Below are 10618 nucleotides of genomic sequence, written 5' to 3'. Positions count from 1 at the left end.
GACGGCGATTCAGCAGCAGCGGATGAAGACGCAGAAGCGAGGCTGGCGCGTTACTCGCGAGAGGCGAACTCGCCGCGCGAGCGCGAACCAGTTTGCCGCAAAGGTTCTTCGCATGCAAATTGAGAGACCCCCCTTCCCCCTCCCTAGCCCGCCGCGCCGCGGACGCAGCAAATCAAATCGCCCGGGTGTATGTCTGTTATAAATTCAATTATCATCGTTGCCGGGACCGGAGTGACTGGCCGAGCCGGCGGCTCCCGCCGCGGCCGCGCAACAGCGTTGTTGACGACAATATATGTTCCGGTGGCGGGCGGGCGGGGGGGGGGGAGGGGAGGAGGCTGAGCTGCGGCGGTCTCAGACGCGAACCCGACGCCGCGATAAATCGCATTAGTTAGACCTATTCCGGGGAGCAGGGGCGAGTTTATTGCATCTCGCCGGCCGCGCTCCGGTTAATCAGCCGTAACTCTCCGATGATCATGAGCCGCGCGCTCGTCTATTCTATCGCCAACGCCAGACGGTCGAACGATCGGAAGGACGCGCGGGAAGGAAGGAAGGAACCGCTGCCGGCCGACGCGGACACCTCATCACGCCGCGGCGTCTCGTTAGATTAAATTGTTCTTTCTCTTTTTACCCAAGTATGCTTCGATCAATTTAATTAACCCGTCGTCTTGTTGCTCGCGCCCGTCGCGTCTGATGACGGATACCTGTTTCTCTCTCTCTCTCTCTCTCTCTCTCTCTCTGCCTCTCCCACTGATTGCGCTCCGACTCGCTCTCGCGCGGCGCCATTACTCCTCGGGGTTGACCGAAATCCATATAAGCTATCTCGCGAATTTTCCCATTTCATTTTCTTCCTCTCGTCGCGTCCGGCGCGAGGCGACGATTATATTCAATCACGTCGACGCTCGCGAGAGCTCGTCCAAGCCGGCCGCGGCTAATTCCGCAGTCTCTCCCCGCAACAGAACTCGGCAATCTCGCTTGCGCGATAAAAAGCAAGCGGCTGCGAATCAATAATCGGCCGGCGATGAATTTCGCCGAGTGACTACGGGGGAGCGACGGCGCGGTGTGTTGGTACAGACAGCGCGAATGTAATAACTCGGCGATTATTTCCTCGGCGGCACCGCGCTCGCCCGTTCGCTGAAACATTCCGAGTGAATCGCGCGCGCCTCCTCCTTCTCCTCGCAGCGTGAGTATTCGCGGATTAAAGCGTCTCGCGGATCGCAGAACCGTGACTGAGAGATCTCTCGCCTTTTCTTCTGACACTCGCTTCCTTGACGTGCGCGTTAGCGCGCGGCCGCAGCGGCGGCCGCGGCGGTGGCTGCGGCTGCGGCTGCGGCTGCGGCGGCGGCGCGGCGGCGGCGGCTGCGGCTGCGGCTGCGGCGATCGGGCGAATCAAATGTGAACCCGGGGCTCAACAACAATAGCGTATAACGTCCGATCCTAACGAGCGTGGCGGGATCGGCTGTTGCACTCGCTCGCTCGCGCTACGCTTGCGTCCGCTCAAGGTGACGCTTCGCGAGTATTACAGTTTTTGCCGTAACATCTAACGACTTGGCGCGTAGCGCGCGCGCGCGCCTTTCTTTAATATCTCAAGCTAACAACGCGTAAACGACGTTTTGTTCGCCAGCGGAGGTGCGCGCGAGCGCGAACGGTGCGGGGTTATTTCTTGGCCGTTAGCCAGGGAATTGGAGGTCCAACGGCTGTCTCCGGGTGATTCGGCGGGGGTCCACGAAGAAGACGATTTTCCGTCGTTGATTGCGCGCGCTAACGAATGCGAAACGTAACGGCCTAACTTTTACCGCGGTGAACTCGGCAATTTGAGAAACCACCGCGCTGCACGCGGCGCGGCGAGCCGCCTGCTTCTGCCGTCGTTAGCAAACGCCTCGAGTAGAAAAATTAATAAGGTTCTAGCAAGGGCCTGATTATTTTTCCCTAACATTGGCCGGGCCTTAGTAGCGATAGAAAGACAAGGGCCCTACAAGATGTATAAAGCGTTATTTCTTTTCATTCCAAGGAATTTAGGCTATAATTTCATTATTTTTTTATAACCTTGTTAGTATGCAACAAGAATTTTCTATTTTAAAAATATAGCATACCTTACAAAAAGGTGTAAGGGATCCTTGTGAGGTAATATTATGAGGGTCTTATAAGGCAATATCAACAGGGCCTTACAAGACGATATTAATAGAGCCTTATAAGGAAATATTTTTATTATTGTTTGAGTAAAAATATTCATTCTTTTCATTCCAAGAAATTTAGACTGTAATTTCGTTATTTCTTTATAACCTTGTTAGTAGTAGTAACAAGAATTTTTTATTTTAAAAATGTACCATATTTTATAATAAAATATAGCATTCTTTACACATAAAAATCCTGCTACTGTTTTTATTAAAGTTTGCTGCACTTCAAAATGAAGGCAATATTAGAAAAATTCTTGGAAAAGATTAATGAATATGGCAACTAATAAAACCAATAAAATTTAATTGCAGTGCAATTAAAAAAAATTTTTTAAAGAACCAGATAGAGCGTAAAACATACTAAACTATGACAATTTTATTACACGCTTCAGATCTTATTAATTTTCTATAACGAAACTTGATTTTGTATATCTGTAAGCATTAAAAGATCCTTCCAAAGCCCACATCAGTTTTCCATGTTAATTACGTTATTTCGTAAAATCTAAGGCATTCCTAAAAACTCCTTCCAAGGCCCTTCTCAGCTTTCGCTATCAAAGTTTTACTTATTAAATCTAAGACATCCCTAATAAATCCTTCGGAGGTCCTCATTAGTTTTCCTTACCAAAGTCTTCGTAAAATTTAAGGTATCCTTAAAAAAGATAATTTCGGAGCTTGATGTGGTAATAATGAGGCATCCCTTTTCAGGGTATCCTATTTTCAGCCTTATTGGAACCTTATGCTTCATAAGGATAGACCTAACAATTCTTTGCTCTGGGCGTCGCTTTGGAGGAGATTCCAATTCAGAGGTTCTCCGAATGAGCGTGACCTTCCCAAAGGGAAACTTACCGTCGTCGATCATCACCAGAAGATCAGCCATTCCTGATCGTTACCGCGCGTCGTGATTTCGAGTCCAATTTTGGGACCCGGCTGATTCGGTGGCTTTGTCTCCGTCCGGGGCGCACAAGAGACGAATCATCATCGCGCTGCACGCGATACGACACGCGGGTGCGCGTGCGCGCGCGTGCGCGCGCTCGCAAGAGCAACAAAATGATCGTAAAGTGTCGAGGACCACAGTTAGGCAATTAACCCCGCAATAACCCCGCCGTCGCACACAACAACGCACGTTCCTTCGTGACCGCCGCTTGCGCCGGGCATGCCGCGTTTTCCACGCCTCCACACAACACGGTCGCGCGGCTCTCTGAAGCTCGTAAAGCACAGCGCGGCCGCCACAGTTAGACGCTTAACCTGGCCGATGATCGGCGGAATAACTCGGTACGATCGGCACTCGATCGCTCTCGCCGGCTCGGACGCTGAGAGAGAGAGAGAGAGAGAGAGAGAGAGAGAGAGAGAGAGAGAGAGAGAGAGAGAGAGAGAGAGAGAGAGAGAGAGAGACGTAACGCGGCCGGTCTGCTCCCTTTCGCCGTAGCAAATGCGCGTAACACTTTCACGCGGGACGTAATGATCGCGTGCAGGTAAACGCGTCTGCATCCTTATGCAGCCGCGCCGAGAATACGTCTGTACAATGAGCTATTAATATAATTTATTACACTGAACGCGCGCGCGGGATATATTTTGCACGCGACAGCGCCGCCGCGGCCAGCAGGACGCGTCATTCTCGGGGAAGAAAAACTCGTTCGCTCGCTCCGCACAAGGAGGCTCTCTCTCTCTCTCTCTCTCTCTCTCTCTCTCTCTCTCTCTCTCTCTTTCTCTTCACTTGCTCGTTTCTGGAGCAAGACTCGACGCTTCGAAAGTGTCGAGCGAGATTACGTTCGTATTTTAAACGCACGCTCAGCGCAGTCTAAGGGTCCAGGCTCGCGCTGGATGGCGGCGGCGGGCTGCGCAGTCCATCGATCGTCTGTCGAATTATTTTCTCAACAGTTAAAGCATGACGATGGCGGGAATCTCAAGGCGAAAGCATTTTTCGCAGAACGTTCTTTCGCGATAATGTGAGTTTAGTCCGACGCTCGGCAGCTTCATCGGACGTGAACCCTCAGCTCCGTTCGCTTCGGGAGGGACTCCTCGAGGCTCGAGGAGGCTGCGCTCCCTCGTAACCGCCATTAGGCGGCCCGGGCTGACCCACATCGGCGCGCATTCTCGCATACCTGTCACAAGAAGACGCGCGTAAATCGCACGCATTCGGAAGCGAGCACGCCCGCGTACGAGGTTTGATAAAAAAGTAACGAGAATTTTGAAATCGCGCGCGCTGTATCTTGTCTATTCAGTTGATTCCCTTTTTGTGTGTTGGTAGCACTATCAGTGACGTACGTGTCAATTTTCAGGCAGCTGCGACGCTTAGTTTGTGTTTGGCGATTTTTTGCGTGGCGAAATCAGTCGGATCAGAGAGTTTGTCTGAAATCCGGTGTTAAAAACGGAATTGAGCGCAGCGAAGCGTTCAAAATGTTAAAGAAGGCCTTTGGCGACGATATGTTACAACCACGAGTTTATGAATGGTACAAACGCTTTCAGGAAGGCCGAGAAGACATCGAGGATGACGCGAGATCCGGGCATCTTAGCACGTCCACCACTGATGAAAACGTGGAAAAAGTTTGAGAGATCGTGCTTGCTAATAGAAGAATCACCATTCAGAGAGGTTGCTGAAGAAATAGGAATTTCATACGGCTCATGCGAAGCGATTTTTACTAATGTTTTGAACATGAAACGAGTGGCAGCGAAATTTGTTCCGATACTGCTGAATTTTCAACACAAACACCATCGCGTAACCATCGCAAAACCACCTTATTCTCCAGACATGGTCCCGCCTGTGACTTTATCCCATTTCCCAAACTCAAAAGGACACTCAAAGGACAACATTTTTCAACAATACATGAGATAAAGGGCAAGAGCACTGGCTTTTGCATAACACATAATACATAACTCATAAGAGAATAAAGCAATTAGTTTTCTTCATTTCCCTCCTCAGGATAGAAATGAAGAACTTTGATTTGTTGATTCTTCTATGCGTTGTGTACTATGCGTTGTGCAGAAGTCTGTGCTCTGGCCCAAAGGCGAAATCGCAGACCCAGCTGAAGACGCGTACCTAAAGAGGCGTTCCACCAGTGTTTCTCAAACTAGGAAACTACATTGGCGTAAGTGTGTAATATCACAGGGGGACTACTTTGAAGGAGATGGGATTGACATTGAAGATTAAACAAATACTTTCCGAGAAAATTAAAAATTCTCCTTACTTCTCGATCGAACCTCGTATATGAATCTCGAAGAGCGGGGCGTAGCAAAGCATAAAATTCTACAGTTAGGCAGCCAACTTGGCTGGATTCGCAGGTCCGCCGATTTTTGCATGGCACCATATAGACACTCGCGCCGACACACGAGTTAGATCACCGAGCATAAAACGCTACAGTTAGGCACTTAGGCTGACCAGCGTCGTTGATTTCGATCGTCCCGCCGTTCTACGGTACTCTTCATGGTCGCTGGCCACGTTGCGCGAGCGTGTAACTCGTGGTAGGCGTGCGCGATCGAGGGGGACAACACGGAGAAATAATGTACCGGCTTGCAGCAGCGACGAAACGAAAAAATGCCGGGCCGGGCGTAAAAATGTCGAGTGAATCTCGAGAACGCGACCGTCGTCCTCGAGGAACGTCCTCGGCGGAGAGGAGGCGTCTCGCTCGACGAGGAGTCGGAGCGCTCGCGCGCGCGAAGGAGAGAAACGGACGTAATACGAAAATCGCTACCAGGAAGGGACCGGCCGTAAAGGGATCCTGAGCCTCTAATGGTTACACAGTGTGCGCAGGCTTCGAGATTATGAGAGATATCTGTAGGTAGGCCGGCCGGGGAAAAGAGTCGAGGTAGAATAAAAGGTGGACGAGAGGAACGTCTCTAAGCCGAGGAGGATGAAGCGGGGAAAAAAGACAGCAGGCTTGATAGTGGCGCGACCGGGCAGAGAGGGAGAGAGAGAGAGAGAGAGAGAGAGAGAGAGATAGCGTCGTTGAATAATCAACGACGGTAGCCAGCCAAGGTCAGCGCCAACCCCTCGGCTACGCGACTCGGGTACGCTCTTCATCATCGCCGTAACCCGATTTGTTCCCGACGAAAGTGCCAGTCGCTTCTTTTTACCACGATAGCGTGTTTACGTTCCGTCTTATGGATGGGCAACTTCACGCGAATCCGCGTACGGAGCTCCATCATCGTTCTCGCACGGCACTCGCGGGGAATCGTCGTCGTCGTCGCTGTCCCGCGTCGCCGGCGGCTGCTCGCCGCGCGACGATGCGTCGTGACGCGAACAAAAGTGAAGTGATACCCCGGCGGTGTCGCGCAATCAAGAGTTAAACAGGAAACGGAGAGGAGAAAAGAGAGGAAGAGCGGCGAGCGAGAGGCCGCGAGAGAGTGGTCGCGACGCGATTCCTCCTTAAATCCGTATCATCAACCTTCCGTCCCGTTTAGGCAATTAGACCGAGGGATCCTCCCGAGCGCGCGAGTATGTAGGAACGCGCGCGCGCGACCTTCCGTGGAAACGTGGCTGAACTCGCGCGCGTTTCCCTCAGTTTTCCTCCGACAATTCCCGTGCGAGCCGGTAACAATGTTCGCGTGTGCATAACGACCGCTATTATAAACCGGCGGGTCTTCAATTTGTTGTTTCGCGGCTCTTTCCTGGAAGGAGAAAAACTCTGGGCAACGGGGGTAACGAGTCTGCGCGACATTGTTCGCAGGATTTCCTTGCTCCAGCAGCCTCTAACAACGTCCTCGAAGCGGTCGCTCCGCGCCGGGATAGTCAGCTTCTCTTCTCCGTGACTTGCACACTCACGGTCACTCTTTTCTCCTCTTCTCTCCCTCTCTCTCTCTCTCTCTCTCTCTCTCTCTCTCTCCTCTCTCTCCTCTCTCTTCTCTTGAGAGAGAGAGAGAGAGAGGAGAGAGAGAGAGAGAGAGAGAGGTGAGTAGAGCGTGATATAGCTTAATCGTTAGACCAATTACATTCCGGTAGCATCGACAAGAAGCACCAAAGATGCCGATATGCACACGTGTGCACATCCGTGTGTGTGTGTGTGTGTGTGTGTGTGTGTACATTTGATGTACACGCATTCTGCATTCGCGTTAAAGCGTAACGGTGGCAGCGGTCACCGCGGCTTTTCTTACGGGACGATCCCGAAGCTCGAGCTTTTACTCCGGCCTCCCCAAGCTAACGAGGTATCCTATCCGCCCCGTTTTAATTGAATTTCTTCGGGTTTAATCTTAATCGCGATGTATCGACGCGCGGCCGCACGTGGCAGCATAATTTTACGATTGCATTAGTCCGCGACGACGTTTCTCGATCGGCACCACCGGTCTTTACAGTTATCCCCGAGCTTGAAATCGACCGACTTTTACCACCTAGATCGCACGAGCGTGTATCTTTCTCCCCCCTCCCTCTCCTCTCTCTCTCTCTCTCTCTCTCTTTCTTTTCCCCGTCGTTCGTAAAAGTCGATCCCTTGTCATTGATACGGCTCGTAATGTTCGCAGTCGTTGCAGTCGTGCGGCGATATATAAATACCGTCGCTTAACGATCGCTTCGCATAGCTAACGATCGCACGTCGGGCTTCGCGCGCGTTCCAGTGAACCAGATACGCTCCTCGGCGTCCTGCCGGCTCGTAAATTCAGATCGTCCTGCTATTAATCGGCCCGACGATGCGATGGTGCGAGCGAGAGACGACCTGCTAACGAAGGACGACTCGAGCCTCGACGCGACGCGACGCGACACGAGAGAGAAACAGAGAGAGAGAGAGAGAGAGAGAGAGAGAGAGAGCGAGAGAGAGAGAGAGAGAGAGAGAGAGAGACCGAGACCAGCGTACCTCCTATAAAAATAAATTACCACGAGCGACCCGAGATGCGATTTCAGATCCCTCCGCGTCCTCTGTCACTAAGGATAGTCTCCCGCGCGCCAGGAACGCTTCCTCCGCGCCAGAATCTCGCGATACGCGCGCGGCTGATATTTTTCAGGACTCGCACCGGCCTGCATCCCGCAACCGCCTGCGGTTCGACAAGGTCCGTTCCGGCAGACTTGGCGAAAATCGCGGGGACTCTCTCTCTCTCTCTCTCCCTCCTTCTCCCTCTCTTTCTCTTCGTCTATCTATCTACCTATCTCTCTCCCTCTCTCTCAACGGGCAAGAGAGAGGATAGTGATTTCGGTCGACCGCTGGCATTCCATCGCCGGCGCAGATCCTATCGACTCCCTCGCGCCGCTCAAGTTCGTGGATAACAGTTTCACGGACCGACGGCTGTTACGTCGCGACCGCCATTACGTTTACGGTGCTGCATAGACGGCACAGGCGCGCGTCCACGTAGGCGCTGCGAGTCCTGCCGCGATCCGCGCGCGACGCCTCGCAAAAATGATCGGCCGATGATCGTGAAGGCGCGCGGCGTTTTAGCAGCTCGGCTGGAAATTACAGGTTCTCGCAGGCCGAGCGAGGCCGGGCCACTTCTCGGCCGTTCGACACGTCTCGCGTTTACTTAGCGCGTCCGCGCGGCGTTATTTTAATCGCACGCGCGGACGTGCCGCACGTCTTCGCGCGGTCCTCGCGCGCGCGCGCGCACGGCAGGTAGTAGCAGTAGCAGCAATAGTAGTAATAGTAGTAGTAGTGCACGGCCGGTAATAATGACCGCCGCTCGCCGCGTTAAACGCCGCTCGTTAGGCAACGATGAATGTTATTAACATAATTGTATGCGCTAAATGCCGCATCGCCGCGGCGCTCGCGCCGGCGCTGCGCACCGCTGTTCTCCGAAAATCGCGACCGCGCCGCGGCGCGGCGTCGCGTGTCCGCCGGCCGTCCGCGGAATTTCACGACCGCGATCTCCGATCCCGAGCTGCCTAATTAGAGACGAACGACAGGAAGACGGGAAAAACGAAGACGCACGCGCTCACGCATCCTCGAGGGATCCGCCGCGCCGGCGCGCCGGTGCGGAATCATCACAGAGCATTTTTCCCATTTTTTATCCTTACATCCTGCTCCTAGACGTTTATTACTGTCGTTCTCTACGCGGGGAAAAATGCCCCGCAATTGGACGGAGAGACAATTTTCCGCGGAGATTCGGAAATTCCGATTAAAGTTGCTAGAATTTATTCTGAATCCTGACATCTTCAATCGAGATTTCGGAATCGTTCATGCTTCACCGGGAAACTGCTTTATTCGATCAAACACGCTACATGTCACCCCCCCCCGGCGACAGCGCACCCCCGCGGTCGGTTTTTCACCCCCGTATCACTCGCACAGGCATCGTGCCGCGGCCGATAACGCGGCCGAGCCGCGACAGGCCGGTCGACAAAGATAGATCAGAGCTTGACGGCGCGAGAGAACTAAAGAGAGAGTTAGAGAAAGAGAGAGAGAGAGAGAGAGAGAGAGAGAGGGGGGAAAAACGGTAAAATGTCACTGTTCCCTAATTACGCCGAGTAACTAGCCGGCCGTAGGAAGCGAGCGGATGAAGGAGAAGAGGAGCAAGAGCAGCGAGGGAGTAAGAGAAAGAGAGAGGGGGAGAGAGAGAGAGAGAGAGAGAGAGAGAGAGAGAGGGAGAGAGGAGGAGGACGCATGGAAACACCACGGCGCCGCGGAGGCAGTCGATCCCCCAGGATGGAGCCGCGGTACCGCTAGATCCGCGCGCCAATCGTCGGGCGTCTTTAGGCGGCCTTCTCCAATCGTTCCCCGGTTATACGCGGCGAGTAGCCGCGACCACCACTCGGCACGGCCGGTTTATAAAGTCAGGCGGATGCGCTGCCTGAAAGACAGAGCCGTGCCGACAGTCCAGCCAACAGGAGCGTCTTTTTTCTCCCTCCTTACGTCAAGGCCGAACGGAACAGTGTTCACGGTCGCGCGTGTGATCTCGGCGACCCGGTGTCGAAATCCCGGCGGAGAGAGATTGACTGATCGCGGTCTCTCTTTCTCTCTTTCCCCGCCCCCCCCCCCGTCCTCATCATCATCGTCACGCACGTCGCCCGTAGTCCGCTCGCTCGAGAGAGGCAAGGGACTCTCTTCGCTCGACGTGCTTCGGGAACAAGTAAACGGCGAAACGCAAAGACTCTAGCCAGTGATTGGAGCTATCGAGTGATTAGAGAGAGAGAGAGAGAGAGAGAGAGAGAGAGACCGGAGGTGAATCTGGGAATCCGGGATCGCGGTATCAGTGGATAGCAGCAGGCGGTCAAGGTACGTGCAAGGGATATCTGCTGGTGCTAAGTCTGGTGCGGGAAGTGTCGCGTATGATTCACGCGCGGAAGCGAGCTCGCGCGAGCGAGCAAGGGCACGGCCGACGAGGCATTCTCTCGCGACCTGGTAAAAAGTGTCAATGACCAGACGGGTTCGTCGGCTGAGAAGGCTGCGGACGGAGCGGAATCGCCTCACGATCCCGTCCGTAGCGGAAGTGATAGCGCGAATCGTTCGCGCGCCGGCATTCGTCGAGCGTTCGCGGAGCGGAGCGGAGCTCCTCCTCGGCGGTGCCTCGGCAGCGAGAGAACTCGAAGAGAACTCTCC

At 53.5% G+C, this 10618-nt stretch overlaps 1 protein-coding gene and 1 pseudogene across 3 annotated transcripts in view; both read left to right on the top strand.

Moving 5' to 3' along the window:
* tyn (trynity) overlaps nucleotides 1-10618 on the top strand; it is a 166258-nt gene that overhangs the window by 95066 nt on the left and 60574 nt on the right. For 2 of the 3 annotated variants that reach the window (XM_011147319.2, XM_011147318.2), the window contains exon 1: nucleotides 9888-10294. The exons of the other annotated variant lie outside the window; for it this stretch is intronic. The gene's annotated coding sequence lies outside the window, so the exon portion shown is untranslated. Of the gene's footprint in view, nucleotides 1-9887; nucleotides 10295-10618 lie in introns of those variants that run through there. 3 annotated transcript variants of the gene reach the window in all.
* LOC112588518 (putative uncharacterized protein FLJ37770) lies at nucleotides 4569-5004 on the top strand (annotated as a pseudogene).

This window comes from Harpegnathos saltator, unplaced genomic scaffold, assembly GCF_003227715.2.
Source record: "Harpegnathos saltator strain DR-91 unplaced genomic scaffold, Hsal_v8.6 scaffold235, whole genome shotgun sequence".
NCBI classification, from domain to species: Eukaryota; Metazoa; Arthropoda; class Insecta; order Hymenoptera; family Formicidae; genus Harpegnathos; species Harpegnathos saltator.
Note: the sequence above shows the minus strand (reverse complement) of the source record. Positions and strands in the feature narration are given on the sequence as shown.